The following is a 16,067-nucleotide window of genomic DNA, read 5'->3' as shown; positions in this document are numbered from 1 at the left end:
TCCCTGAAATGGTGCTCTACAAGTTCATATAGGGTGGTCTGAAGAGGTGTGGTTTTTAGTATCTGTATGTGCTGTACAATACATCTGTGAAAGAATAATCACGCCCCCCAGAAAGTTTAACCCTAACAGTGAACCAAGAGACAAAGATTGTGATTGTTCGCATGTAGACTCTCAAACCACTGTTGAAATATTTTATCACATCTGCTCATTAAAAACAAACCTCTCAGAGAGTCCCAGTACAACTTCACATTAACGCTCTTGGAACTGGGGTTACAGATGACCTTGAAGGATACAGCAACCAAAGCGATCCTGACAGGCTTGAGGTTTTGTCTGTCTCCCTCTGAAAGCCATCTCTCTAAGGCCTGATTTACATATTTCTGGAGGATCTTTGTGGCTGACCTTATTTTGTGATTGTTTCCTGGCATTTTATACCAGTCAATAGAAAAAAATAAAATGCTGCCACTTTTCCCCTCCTGGCTCCCAACTTTCAGTTTATTTTAGGGGTGTTACTCTGTCACTGCTATATTCAAAAACTGCAGTGAAGAAGTAGCCAAAAATGTCAAGATGAAGGACTATGCCTGCTTTAACTGTGAGTTGTATTGATATGTGAGCTGTTGCCTGTAACTACAGACCTCACCAAATGCACTAACGCAGAGGTGTTTATTTAGAGCAGGGGTGTCAAACTCAAATACACAGTGGGCCAAAATTCAAAACTGGAACAAAGTCGCGGGCTAACGTTAATATTTATTGAAAGAAAAATCTTCCTCCAGATTTAAGAATGAATCTCTTCTTATGGACTCAAACAAGTTTTGCTGAAAAACTGAATATGGAACAAGCAAAGCTTAATACTAAACGATATATATATTAGCTGTATAATACCAGTAGGCCAGCTCTAATAGTAATTTGGTATGGCTTCGCGGGCCAAATGTAATTAGGCTGCGGGCCAAATCTGGTTTTTAGTTATTCAAATGTTCATAATCCTGATTTTTTTTTCTATTTTGCATCATGGCATCAACCTGCTATTGAAGCTTATTTCTCTTACTGCAATAAAGAAGTCACATATTTAGAGTTATGGATAGCAATGTTTCGTTTTTGGTAGCAGAAACAGACTAATCGTATGTACTTCTTCATTAGGAAGATTTCTAAAGACCTTCATATGAGTTCAGCTTTAACATTAGCTTCCAGTTCAAGGTATACTGTTGTAAACAGTGTTTATGTGTCTTTGGCCCCCTTCCTGAGTTTTAATTTTTTTGTAGAATCAGTTTAATTCAACTACCCTGGAGAGATTTCAATGATTAGATTTGATTGGTAGCTGTGGTGGTGTGTGGTGACTTTTACAATAAGACAAGCAGAAACTATTCCAGTGACAGTGGCCAACTGGGGCCACAAGATGTCAGTGATGTAAAGGATGGATGCAAACAGGTATGAGAGAAGCTTTACAAATAGAATGCTGTTTAAAACAAAGGACATCTTTAATTTGGTGTTTATTTATGTTTTTTTTTTTTTTACACTGCTCAAAAAACATAAATGAACACAATAACCTCTACCTCAAAGTTAAAACCCAGAGGACAAGTTTTGAAACGATGATCGAAGCTGCTCACCTTCACAAAATTTACTAATGCTGACAGTTCAGGAATTGTCTACTGTTGAGCCAGGGTTAAGGTTAGCAATTCAGTCTTTAAATGTTATCCATATTACTCGTATAAGTCTTACGAATACATAGGAATTTTTTTATTACAAGTGGATTTCCATTTAATGTTCATATTCAATATCAGCTTAATTTTATAACCACTTATGTACTTAGGGCCATAGTGTATGGATGGCTAGGAGTGACAAAATGAATGAATTAAATATCCCATTAATAATTACTTAAATGCCCTTCCATTTCATTTAAGCATTTAATAAATTATTAATTAATTTATTTCTATTATTAATGACACATTTATTTTATTTTTTATATATTTTTTTATTTATTATCGACACATTTAATTAATTATTTAGTTATTTTAAATTTTAATTAATTATTGAAGCATTAAATTAATTATTTAATGCTGTATTTATTTCATTCATTTTGGCACTCCTGGCCCTGCAGCTGTCATCATGAATTAATTTTATCTGTCAGTCTCACTGATCAAAGTCGGGGGGCGGGGTTAACACTGCCACTGTGGCATGTCTAAAATCTGATTGGTTAAACTGCACAACAAGTCCACACAGGTCCATGCCAGATAATAGATTGATGTACACCCAGTGAATTACACTCTGCTCCTTTAGGAGGCGATATTCATCGTTAACTTTGTTTGAATAGTTAAATGCTGAAATACTGAATGCTTGAAAAATCAAGAGGATAACTTGATAATAGTTGTGTGCGTCACTATTACCATTCGCGCATGTGTGGTACCGCATGCGCGAATCTTACATCACTTCCTCCCTTTGCCAACATTGCGACAGTTAATATATTTAAATGACACGGTTAGCACCCAGTCAGCTCCTAGCGTTTCTCGACAGCTCTGCCTCCTTTTCAACTGCCCGAGACATTTAAACAATGGATACCGCCGTATACAAACAAATTCATGCTTTTCTTCTCAACGGAGAGCTTCCTCCGACTGAACAACAAGCCGAAAAATAAGAAGAATCTTGTCAGAGGTACCAGAAACAGGGTTGTTGCTGGCTATTACTAGCCAACATTGAACCAGGACATCGGTGAATGGACATGGTCTTATTTGAGTTAACAAGAGAAATCAGAACCTCTTCCTAATTTTTTCTAAAACATTTGTTAACTATATAATTCTGTATGAATGTGTTTACTTGCACACTTACATTTCAACATTAGTTTCTGTCTTTTTATTTTATTGTTATCAATTTACATCAACTGTTTTTTCAGTATCCTAGGAATATTGTTTGGAGTACATTTTTCAGGTCAGATGTCATCATCGCTGCCAGATGAAGGACCAAATCAAAACCGTGGCACCAGGATTACATCCCATCAAGGTACATCTTAAAGCCTGTTCACCCTTTTAATTTACATGTTAAAAAGCTTGTGTGCTCCAGGGTAGCTTTAAATTTTAATTTGAAAAGTTCTGTGACCTGCAGGTAAAAGAACTTTTTCGAAGTGCTGGGCATGGATTTAATTGGACCACTCCCGGAAACATGTCTAGGGAACCGATATGTGCTAACCATGACCGATCTGTATACTAATTGGCAATGCTGATTGCAGAACTTCTTAAGTCCAAGACTGCAGCTGAGGTCTCTGCAATCATGATCTCTTAAGTTATACACATTTGGCATGGTCAGGAAAATCATGACTGACCAAGGAAAGGAGTTTGTGAACCAGGTAAAACTTGTGAAAGTGTTATTCGTACCTTTACCTATGATATGATGTATTTAGGCCAAGTCTGCTCATGTAACTGCAGCTCAACAACAGCATTTTCAGCAAGCTCAATATTAAACATGCTGTGTCCAGTGCATACCACCCCCAGACCAACGGGCAGGTTAGCATTTGGATGTCTAACCTTCAGTAACTCAAGTGAAATCAGTCATGCTTATTTATCTATTCTATAATACAACTCAATGGATGAGAGGACCAACCAGAACATTAAGCGTGCTCTCAGAAAGTGCATCAACCAGAACCACGATGACTACTCGTGATGCTTTACAGTGTATCATCGTCTTAAGAATGTATTTTTAAACTTATTTAAAGTTTAAAAGTTATTGACAAGTGCAAGAGATAATGAATTAATGAAGAGATTTTATGTGATCAGCACTACACCCACCACAGTCCCTATTTCCTGCTCTTCCACCGACATCCACGTCTTCCTGCTGTGACAAACGCCTGTCCCATGGATGATGACCTTGCAGTTGCCAACCCAGAAGAGGACATAAAGACACAAGACTTGAGGAGATGACGATTCTGAATGAAATGGTCTGTACATTTAAGAAGGGCTGACTGACAGGGAAAGGAGATTTGTTTAGTGGAAGACCTTTGGAACACGGAAAAGGAAGCAGGTACAACATTGTGTTGTTCAAGCAGGCGATGATGTTCTTTTGTCAGGAGATCCAAAAAGGAGACGCACAAGAGATGCATTATTCATTATTTGCATATTATCAGATCCACCAACTGAGAGGAAGTTTCTCCTGGACCACTCATATGGGACTCCTGAATGGCAAATTGATCATCGGTATGCCAGTCCAGGAGCAAAGTGTCAGAAAGACTTGGACCCTATTTATTCCAGTCTGGTGAGGCGCATTTTTATGCATTCACGTTGAACCTTGATGGTTTTAGAATTGCTGAAGCATGAGAAATAATGCCAGCCTTATTTTGTAGTTGTCTTTTTAATCTGTTTCTTTATTATTTTATATATTATATTGAAGTAAAATCACATGAAATGCTTTTTTCATTTAGGTGGAATACAGTGGCTTGCAAAAGTATTCGGCCCCCTTGAACTTTTCCACATTTTGTCACATTACAGCCACAAACATGAATCAATTTTACTGGAATTCCACGTGAAAGACCAATACAAAGTGGTGCACACGTGAGAAGTGGAATGAAAATCATACATGCTTCCAAACATTTTTTACAAATAAATAACTGCAAAGTGGGGTGTGTGTAATTATTCAGCCCCCTTTGGTCTGAGTGCACCCGTAACTATTGACTATGTGCACGTTAGCATATGCTACTTCCGGTGCGGAAACTCCTGTGGGGAGCTTTGTTTCCGGTGTCCTATTCGCACCTTGTTTACGGTCCAAAACAAGTTAAGCAAATGAATGAATCAAGCGGCGATTTACATTTCTCTAGATGTCTTGGGCATTTATCCAATATATCTGTAAATGATGTTTATCGACTTGTCGATTTTTTTCCCCTGCGCCTCAGAGCAAAAGAGAAAAGGGATTCAAATTTTATATTTCTCAGCTGTCCCTCGTTTATTGCGGGTGTTATGTTCTAAAAATAACCAGCGATGGGTGAAATCAAGTAGCCAATTTTATTTTTTGATGGTGCAAAACGTTTCATGGACATTGTGGACATCCAGTACTGCACATCAGTGTCACACTGCTAACGATCGATGCAGTGATTCTGGACTGTACAGGAGAGACGTCACGGAGGAGATCGTCTGCAGCGATCAGGACGCAGGACACAATGTGACGTAAGAAAAAAAAAAAAAAGCATGCAAACTTGCACTAAAAAAAAAAAATCTGTGAAACAGCGAGGTGAAAGGTGAACCGCGTTATAGCGAAGGACCGCTGTAATTTTGAAAGTAAGTCACAACATACCTGCATTAGTATTTATACAGAGTAAATACTAATGCATAGAAACCGTTACCAGCAATCATTCATTTTTTGTGTGGCTTTTTTCACGGTTTGTTAACATGCTGTGTAGGTGTGTACTTGACTAGCTGATATCAACATAACAGGGAAACATCTGGTTTGACTATTCTTCACCTGTAGTTTGAATGCTGAACATTTGCATGTTTAAATCATAAGACCAGTCATTATACAGAGATGTGCTTCTGAATGTGGACGATGTGTCTTCTGCTGCAGTAATGCAGTTCTGCTTGTGTTGAGTGATGTAAACAACTGATCGATCTAAACGCTTTAAACGTCAAAATTGATCATTAGATTTTTTATGACACAATGGTGGCGAGTGTTCCCACCTTCTCCTCTTTGTAACTTAACGCGATCTTTCTGTTTTCGGGTTTTGGACATGATTTTGGAGTATATCTTCGCAGTAGCGATTGACCGCAAAGTAAAGCTACCGGAAATGTACAACCCCACATCCGGTCTCAAACCAGGAAGTTAGCATTTTCTCGTGCACAGGGTCCATTGTAAAATGCTCAGAGTAGAAGTAGATGCTTTTTGCACATACGTGATATGGATCGGGTTTCCGGTACGGCTCGAGTAACAACAAATACATCGCACGATGTGCACAAAAAATGTCAAAAACCTGTCAGACGCTGTTAGCAAGAAACTGTATGCAGCCATCCATCCATTCGCTTCCGCTTATCCTTTTCAGGGTCGCGGGGGGCGCTGGAGCCTATCCCAGCTGTCATAGGGCGAGAGGCGGGGTACACCCTGGACAGGTCGCCAGTCTGTCGCAGGGCCAACACACAGGGACAGACAACCATTCGCACTCACATTCACTCGCACATTCACACCTAGTGGTAATTTGGATTATCCAATTAACCTATCCCCACAAGCTGCATGTCTTTAGACTGCGGGAGGAAGCCGGAGTACCCGGAGGGAACCCATGCAAACAGGGGGAGAACATGCAAACTCCACACAGAAAGACCTGATGGTGGAATTGAACTCAGGACCTTCTTGCTGTGCGGCAACAGTGCTAACCACCGTGCCACCGTGCTGCCTTGTGTATGCAGCCATCTCCAATTTATTTCAGTGACTGCTGGGAGATCCCAATTTTCTTGCTGGTCAAGTGTCAAAACGATTGTTGTAGTTGTTGAACTAAATACACATTTTCCATTTCATATTGTAACGTTGGACCCGTTAAGCATAGACAGGACACGGACGTAATGACAGCACTACTTTATTTTCGAATGTGATCACACTGTGGTTTTTGTTTTCACAGGGACACAGACACTCCCGTTCTGCTGTCACGTCCGGTCTCTCCCACTCCGACTGTCACTGTGAACATATAAAGAGACATAATCACACTCACATCCCAGCACACCTGTTCACCCCGCCTCTGCGCTGCCCCGGGAGCTCACTGCATCACCCCTCCTCTGCAGCCGACCAGAGACCACACCCACGCCACACATATTAATAGTCATTTGCTTCTTGTTGCAGAAATATACATCCACAGTCTGCAATTTTTTTAAAATAAGTATATACTGGTGTATTCTATATATACTACCCAGTGTCACATCTTCTTATAAATGTATTTTTTTCTTATCTTGTAAATTAATGGACCTTCTTTTATTTTTTTTAAATATTATTTTAAACTTTGTGTGATTGTACAGCATACAGCCCACACAAACCTTTAACGACTGGCTTTCACATGTAAACAGCGCTCCACGTAGCACTTAGCTAGATGGCAGCATCCAGTGTTTCTGTTTCAGTCATTTAAACATACTGATATCCAGATAAGTGATATACCTTCCACAGAATAGCAGCCCATGACTACATGGTTTCCCTAATGGGAAGATACAGGAAGAGCCGACTGTCTCCAGTACTCTCTTAGCATTACCCATACTAAGTCTTTAGCTTGATCGACGCTCTGGCTCACCTCTACAGCTGCCTTGCCATCTTTAAGTTGCCTTGTTTGTTGAGCAGTACATGTAGGCCAGATATTGTCCCGTTTCTTTTTCCAAGAATGGCAGAAATCCTGTTTACTCCGCAGGTAAATCAGTTCTTTCTCATCATTTATATAAACTTATTTATAAATATGTGTGTAGAACTTACCATGCAATATTTATATACTGAACTTGTTATTTTCCTATTAACAAAAATGGTAACCTACATATTCTTTTCACAGGGTTGAAGTTGTCCTCTTTCATGTTCTATCAGATGGTATTAGACAAAATTACACGGCCAGTTGAGGATACTGATGAAGATGAAGAATTTGATGTTGAGTCCAGAATTGCTGCATCACTGGTTTTCTATGGATGTTCATTGAAACCGGTATAGGCAACTTTTTTTTTTTAAACAAAGCTATTGCTCATATTGCAAATGCTTGTTAATAAAACACTTAAAGTTATAGAATGCATGAAAATTATAGTTTAACGGTGTAGTTCCTTTGAAGTATTATGAACAATGAACTAAATGCTTCTTCCTGAACTGAAAGTGGAGATCTCTGGGGGGACCTTTCCTACAGCCTCCACGTGCTTTAAAACTCTGAAGCTGCCAGCTCATTTCCAAATGTACAAAGATTTTGAGGACGCAATTATTTCTATTTTTTTTTTTTTACACATTTACGAACAGCAGATTCTCATTTTTATTCAAAATGTATCTTTCGTTTAGAGAAAGTTATCAGTTTTGCATCTCCAGCCGTCATGTTTATTTTTGTTAAAGGTAATTTCATTTACAACAAACCGAAGATTATAATGTGATATTAAAAAAAAAAGCTTAACTATGTGACAAACGTGATGACGGGCTTTAAGAAATGGGCTTTAAAATTATTTTTAATTCATCTCCTCTGTCTTTGCCTGCCTGGGCAGGGCTCATTTTGGGCTCTCGCCTCTGGCCCACACACCTGCCCTGGTTGCCAAACCTGCTGCTGATCTACCTGATTGCTATTTAAGATGGCTGTTCTGTGCTTCTAGTTGCTGGATCGTTGAATAACCTGTGTTATTTAGTCCAGCAACCAATAGCTGAACCTGTGTGTTTTCTCTAGCCTGGTTCTGATTAATCATTTCTTGTAAATAGATTATTAGGTGTTCCCATGTGGAAAGAGTGGAGAGTTTTCTGGAGAGCTTCATATGTGTGGACCTTTCCCCATATCCCTCTCATGGACCCTCCTTGCGCATTGCATATATTGCACTAGGTAAACATTATAAATAAATCACAGTCTCTTTGCAAAAGGATTCCTGGTCTGCGCGTGAGTCCTTCTGAAACCTGTGACAGTGCATCTCTGTTTGTTTTAACATGCTAAATAAAAAGCCTGGTCAGTCTCCTGTGATTCTTGACAGGACTTGGACTGTCTCCAGGTATGATCCATTTGCATCTGTTAAAGAAACTCCTGGAACTGGCAAAGCAGCGAGCTCTTTATCTGAATCTCAGGTACTGATATTTTAAAGTTTTAAATAATATGGCGCCCAGTTATTTAAATGAACTCCTCAACATGTATGACCCCAAAAGAGCACTGAGATAGTCTTGATTGAAGTATAGAATAGAAGAGATCATGTCTTCGCTGTAGCAGCATCCAGACTCTGGAATAATCTGCTAGAGGAGATTCGTACTTCAGAGTCTATTCAGTCTTTTAAATCGCTTTTTTATTTTGACTTTTAATTAGAGTTCAGTATGAGTACCATCAGGCCCGTTTTGTTTGTTATGTTTATTGTTAATACAGTGCCTTCTCATTTATCTGTATTTGTTTCCAATTTATCTATATTTGTTTCTCTATTGTTTTCTCTTGTTTTTAACCAATTGTGAAGCACTTTGCTCAACTCTTTTAATACTATATGTTCCCAAATACATATTGTAAAACAGTACAATTCTGCTACATGTACATGCACCACAGGAAACCTTCACAGCTCAGAAAATCTTGGAGAGCTTAGGTTTGGATCTAAACTAAGATCAATATGTAGCTATTTTTTTTGCCTATGAGTAGACAATTTTAATAATTTTGTTAAAAAGCTGTTCTTTAATCATACACTCAGTAACCCAAGAGTTATTAAGAAAGATTAGGGTAGTCAAACACTGATAGAATCATATATCATATCAAACTGACTGACTGACAAGGTTAGTGGTGTTGCCACAACACCTCATTTTCTTGCCACATGTATCGCAAACTGCGTCTTGGCTGTTTGTGGAGGTACAATACGTCCACACATGACTCTGTTTACGCTCAGCCATTGTTGTGAATGCGCGCACGCCAAAAGGGCTGCGACACATTTATACAGCCATATTTCGCACATGACTGTGAAACGCGGAAGAGGAAGTAGTTCCTTCCAAGTTAGACAATCCGAATGAGTTTCTTTCCACTGATCCCGTTAATGATAAACTAGAAATTTACCCCAAATTACTAAAATATTGGTATTTTAATAACTGGTATCGGAGGAATCAATATCAATCCGCACACCACTAATCCTGGAACAGCGGCACACTCACAGACCAGGGCGCCCACCTTTTGACATACCGAGTGCCGTTCTATAACATCATGTTCTCTGTAGATTAACGGTGAGAGAAATAGTGGCGAGGTTCAGTGTCTGAAAGGACAATCAGGAGGCGTATGGAACAAAGCAGCTTAAGGTATTTACAGCTTAAGTCATGACTTTTATCCAGTGTGTTACTAAAGCTCTTCAGATCAGATCTTCATTTCACTGGTAGATCAGGGAACACCTCAGCCAGACAATGAAATCCATCTTTATGCCTTGCACCTAGTCTTCCTTCCAGAGATGCAGAACAACCTCGACTCTTTCAGAGATGCATGGAACAGTCATCAATCACCACAGCAACTCTGGGTAAGATACAGAGACCCATGGAGGATCCTTCAGAGGTTATTTCCCTTAAAAGATCCTGGGGACATTTTCTGCCATTTGCTTTTTTAATGTTAAACCATTTTCACTGTGTTTGTGTTGAGTGGAATATAGACAAATTTGCTAAAGGATATATCTATATCTCTATATATATCTATATCTCTATATATATATATATATATATATCTATATCTATATCTATAGAGATAGATATAGATAGATATAGAGATATATATATCTCTATATCTCTCTATCTATATATATCTCTATATATCTATCTATATATATCTCTATATATCTATCTATATATCTCTATATATATATATATCTATATATATATATATCTATATCTATATATATCTATATCTATATATATATATATCTATATATATCTATATCTATATCTATCTCTCTATATCTATCTCTATATATATATCTATCTATATCTATCTCTATATATATATCTATATCTATATATCTATATATCTATCTATCTATATCTATATCTATCTATATATATATATATCTATCTATATCTATATCTATATCTATATCTATATCTATATCTATATATATATATCTATATATATATATATATATATATATATATATATATATATAGAGAGAGAGAGAGAGATAGAGAGATAGATAGATATATTTTTTTAATTTTAGAATTGTGGCCTCGGTCCATTAAATTAGCCTAAAATGGCTAAGCTACACAAAAACTTAAACTATTGATCCTAGGGACAAAAACTGCCCCACTGAGAACCATTAAAAACACAATTTTCCATTCCACATTTATTATAACATCAACTAATCCACTCCTTTATGTTAGGATTTCATTTTGGACTACTGGCCTTAAATTTCTGCAATGGTTTATGTGTCACTATCAATACTGGATAACGGCATGTGTGTTTAATAAAAAAAAAAAAAGAAAAAAAAAAAGGGTCTTTTTGCCCCCCCCCCCCAAAAAAGTATGTCTGTATCTAACTTCAAAGAGAAAAGACTTTTGGATTTAGACACTCTTTTTTCTATTGTCCACACTGCAATACAAACAAATTAAATATAAAAGCAAGAACCAAAACCAAATTAGATTTTATTTTGTCTTGAAGCTCTGCTCAGGTGCACTGCAGCCGAGGTTATAAGAATGAGTCATAGCGCAGGAGTAGTCATTTCCACGATGGCAAAATACTACAGCACAGAGGAAGTTGTTGACATGCTCATGCACTGTGAGAGCAAGGATGGCTCCTCGTCACCCGCCAAGGACACGGAGGAAGCATACACACAGAGCTGCTGGAGTCCACGTCCAAATCATCTGATTTCTCTTCTGAAAATGAGAGCAAAGGGGAGATGAATGAAGAAGCAGCAGGATGGACCTCAAAAAACTGGAGAATAGTTTGGTCTCCCACAAATACGAAGACGCTCCACTATGTCCTAGCAGCCACAGGGTTTATCCCGGGACCTACTCACTATGCCGCCGCCCGAATAACTGACACAATCTCCAGCTTCGTGTTGTTCCTGACCGATGAAATCGTGCAGCATATTGTTGCCATGACCAATCTGATGGGAGACGCACAATCCAAGCCTGGCGAGATTTGGAAATGTGGACCCTCAGCCTCTGGTATGAAAAATCAGGACGGAGCATTTTCCGGGCTACGATGTCCCACAAGAGATTTAATCACATCACCAGGGCGCTGCCTTTTGATGACAAGCTCTCCTGACCCCGACACTGGGAAGACAAGTTGGCTGTCTTCCGCCAGGTATGGGATATGTGGACGTACCGCCTGGTGATGCTGTTATCCCAGAAAAAGACCTCTGTGTAAATGAGCAGCTCGTCCCATTCAGAGGCAGGTGCAGCTTCAGAGAGTACATGCTGAAAAAGCAGACAAATATGGCATAAAGATTTGGGCAGTCTGTGATTTGAAAACATCCTATGCCTGGAGGCTGCAGGTGTACACGGGCAAAGCAGCTGGCGATCGCTCTGAAGTTAACCAGGGGATGAGGGTGGTCCTGGAAATGACAGAGGGCTCCATGGACACGTCATCATCTGCAATAATTTTTTCACCTCGTTTGCACTGGCAGATGAGCTGCGCAAGAGAAACTGGCTCTAGTTGGCATAATTCGACAAAACAAAACCCGAACTTCCACCTCTTTTGCTCCCAAGCAAAAGGGAGAGCGGTCTTCTCCTCCACCTTTGCATTTACAATGACGCACGCACTCATGTCCTACATCCCCTGGGCAAGAATGTGGTCCTACTAAACACCAAACACTGCAGTCAGGACGTCAGCGATGAAGGGAAAAGAAAGCCCATCATAATACAGGACTACAACCGATGCAAAGGTGGTGTCGACAACCTTGATAAGGTAGGTGTCATTATGCATTAATTACGCACCCGTTTATTCATTCTTGCTCATATATTCTTGTGTAAAATATACATTGGTTTGATGTTTTCGGGTTTTTTTTTTTGTTAGATTGTTGGCACCTACTCATGCAGGAGGCGAACAAATTGGTGGCCACTGGCACAGTAGGAACTGTACATCAAAGAGGTGGGAGAAATGATAGTCAACCAGCACATAATGAAGAGAGGGCGCTTTCCCCGCTCAGCCGTTTCAGGCATCGCTACAACTGTGCAGGGTGCTGCTGCAGGCCCCTCTCGATTCATAAAATCCAAGGGCAGGAAGCAGTGCGAGTTTTGCACTGACAAAAAAAGACGAATTGGGAACACCTGCTGCAAATGTGGGAGGTTTACCTGCAGAGACCACAGCCAGTTCATTTGAAGCGTCTGCTCCACCTGTTCTTGTTTATCTTTCAAAAATAAATGTTCTTCTGGTTCAAACTGATCTTGTATTTTTATTTACACAATGTTTTTTTTAATTTTAGAACGCAACAAGGTAATAAACATTTAGTGGGGAAAAGTGAAAAACGTATACCATTTAGGCTACAATTATTAAATTTACTGTGCCGCTGCAAAAAATTTATAATAATGATGTATCAAAATCAGTGTTGGTGCCAATCTTTCACCCACCTGAAGGCCTAATTATAATAACAATCAAATATTTATTGAAATGCATTTTATGGAAAATATTTAAACCTTTTGTTTTTTCTGTTAAAAAAAAACTGTCATGAATGTGTGAAGGCAGGCAGGAAAGGTGGACCCGAGAGCAGAACTCACGGAGGCACAGGTGAATTACAGACTGAACAAAGAACTAACTAAACTGGAAAGCAAATAAACTCGCAGGCAGGCAAACAGAACACACAGGGTGGTATGAGGGTAAACAGACGTTCACAACGCGACAGAACAAAGGAAACACAAGGCTTATATACACAGGGAGTAATCAGGGAATGGGAAACAGGAGGGAGACACAGCTGGGAGAAATTAGGGCTAACGAGACAGGAGGCAAGTGAAACTGAACACACTGACATCAGACATGAATGTTAAATTAATATTAAAATATTAACATATAACATTTTTGCAGCAATTTTTGGGAAGTGGCTGTTTTTTTGGCCTTAAGTTATTTTTTAAGGATCTTTTAATTACAGAGTACTCTTAACATACTGCTCAATTGTTGTGTTTGACAGACAGTTCAGAACTTGTCAGGTCAGCAAGACGCCTGCTAAATTTACTCACTTCTACATCTACCACTGTTCAGCCCAGTGTTCAAACTCCCCAAGAGCCTCCCAGGTTTTGTGAAACTAGACGCAAGCAACATATGCACAGATTAACAAAAAACCTTTGAATCATTTGACATGTGTGTTACTTTTGTACTATATAAATTAATTAGCATAAAACAATGAGATGCTTCTTCTGAATATTGTGTCATTCTAGCAGAATATTGTGTCAGGAGAGATGGTACACATATTTAAAATATGCTCTAAATTGCTAGGAATAAAAATAGCTACTTGACCTGACTAACTATTTGTGTTAAAAGAAATGGTTGCAGGCTTGGAGCAACGGTCATTGAGCGTGACCAGACTGCGAAGGCTCCCAAATATTCCTTGCTGGATCTTGATCAAGGAAACTTCCAGTAGGCCTTGCTTACATGCAGTGGGGTCCTTGTCTGTGTGTACACACAAACACACATTTTGGAAATTACTTGACTGATCTTATTTATCTCTTCTCTCACAGTAGTACTGGTGAAATTTCTGCTGCCTCAAAGATTGGTGTTACCAGTACTTGTGCAATGGAGAGCTTTTGATTGAAAGCATTATGAGAGGAGGATGTCTGTGATGTTCATTATACTTCTTTTATCTCTCAGGTATTAAGTTTTATAGGTTTCACTGCTCTAAAATGTTTGGAATTACATGTTTGTGGCACAGATTGTACCATCTCTTGTGTGTGTTTCTGTCCTTTAAGATTGAGTCGGCCGCAGAAGATAAAAAGACAGAACTCACTGTTAATATTTAAAAGAAAGAAGAAATTGTTTGGTAAAATTGTTTTACTCTGTTTTTCCACAAAAACCTTTTTTTCTTTTTAATTTAACAGTATGCAATTTTTTTTCTTTCTGCATTTCAATGCTGTTGTTCTTCATGCCATCCTTCAGTTGGTGCCTCTTCCCACCCAGCTACGTGATGGTCTAAAACTTCATGGTCGTACTGATCTACTGAGCCAGTACCCAAAGACTGCCAATCACTGTTTTTGTCCCTGGGGTGGAAGTTAAGGTGAGTAAATGTTGACTTTAGAAGGGAAACCACTTGTAATTGTGAATAGTGGTTCCAAGTACTCTTACCTTTACTTTTTATAGACTGTAAGTCCCATAGTAGAGTACGCAATTAATGGTGGGACTGGAAAAAGAATATTCAAAATTGTCTTAAGTTGCATAGATAACATACATCTAATCTAATTTGTCATGTTAAGAAACCCACATTACTCCACTGCTCACAATCAAACTATTTAAGCAAATAAAGAAAAATATTTAAACAAGGTATGATAATAACTTATCAAAATTGTTTGGTCTCAATTGAGAGGGTCAGAATAATAGTGATGGGATTTCCGGCTCTTTTTAGAGATCCGGCTCTTTCGGTTCGGCTCACTAAAAAGAGCCGGCTCTTTCGGCTCCGAACCGGCTCTTCGGGTTGTTTTGTTGCTTTAATTAATTTATTATTAACAATAATATGAAATTATGCACAAAAGGAATTACTAACGTAAAAAAAAAAAGTGGTTTTAGTTATATATGTTTATATATAAATATATGCGGTGGCCCCTAGAGACAAAACACGTACAAACTTCAAAACACAATTCTAGCATGAACTGAACTTCCAAAGCAGAGCTACTAGATCACTTAAATTACACAATTGAAAGCATGTGTGTATTGTTTCTGTATTTATACACAGGCACTCATATATATTCAAATAATTTTAAAAAAAGTTCATTTACCTGTTACTACCACACACCAAATCCGGTCGTTGGTACTTGCTGGTTTGTGTAGCCACAAGATAACAAAAGCTCAACACTGCGCCCAGCATCCTGGAGCACTTCTGTTGTCTTTTACGTGTTTTGGAGTTTTTACGTTCAAAACACTATTAAGTTTGTGTTATGTTCCTGGGTCTGTTGACCCAGCGTTTTGAGTTTTAGTTTATTTGGATGATATGTTTGAGTTCTTTAGGGTAGCTAAGTTGTTTATTAGTTTCCCTTTGTGTTTTCTATTTAAGTTTCCCTCTCCCTTTGCCCTTTATGTGTTTCATGCTGTGTGTCTTATGTTGTCAAGTTTATATTGTCTTGTCTGCATCACATGTTTCCTGTTATATTTTGAAGGTCTGTGTCCTATGTCAGTGTAGTCAGCTTTGCTTCCTTTGTCTCGTTATGTCAGACTAGTGTCAGCTGTTTCCCCATGTGTTTCCACTTCCCCTAATCACCCTTGTGTGTATTTAGTCTGTGTGTTTCTGTTCATTTCTTGCCAGGTCGTCTGTTGTCCACGCCATGTGTTC

General features: G+C 38.7%; 1 pseudogene; it reads left to right on the top strand.

Annotated features, from left to right (window-relative positions):
• The first annotated feature begins 2,940 nt into the window (after positions 1–2,940).
• On the top strand, positions 2,941–4,237 carry LOC146580630 (uncharacterized; annotated as a pseudogene).
• Positions 4,238–16,067: the final 11,830 nt, after the last annotated feature.

The sequence above is a fragment of the Mchenga conophoros genome, linkage group LG3 (genome assembly GCF_057382185.1).
Source record: "Mchenga conophoros isolate Kocher_MC1m ecotype Shallow Benthic linkage group LG3, M_conophoros_male_GT1.1, whole genome shotgun sequence".
NCBI lineage: Eukaryota > Metazoa > Chordata > Actinopteri > Cichliformes > Cichlidae > Mchenga > Mchenga conophoros.
This window is presented reverse-complemented; position numbering and strand designations above follow the sequence as displayed.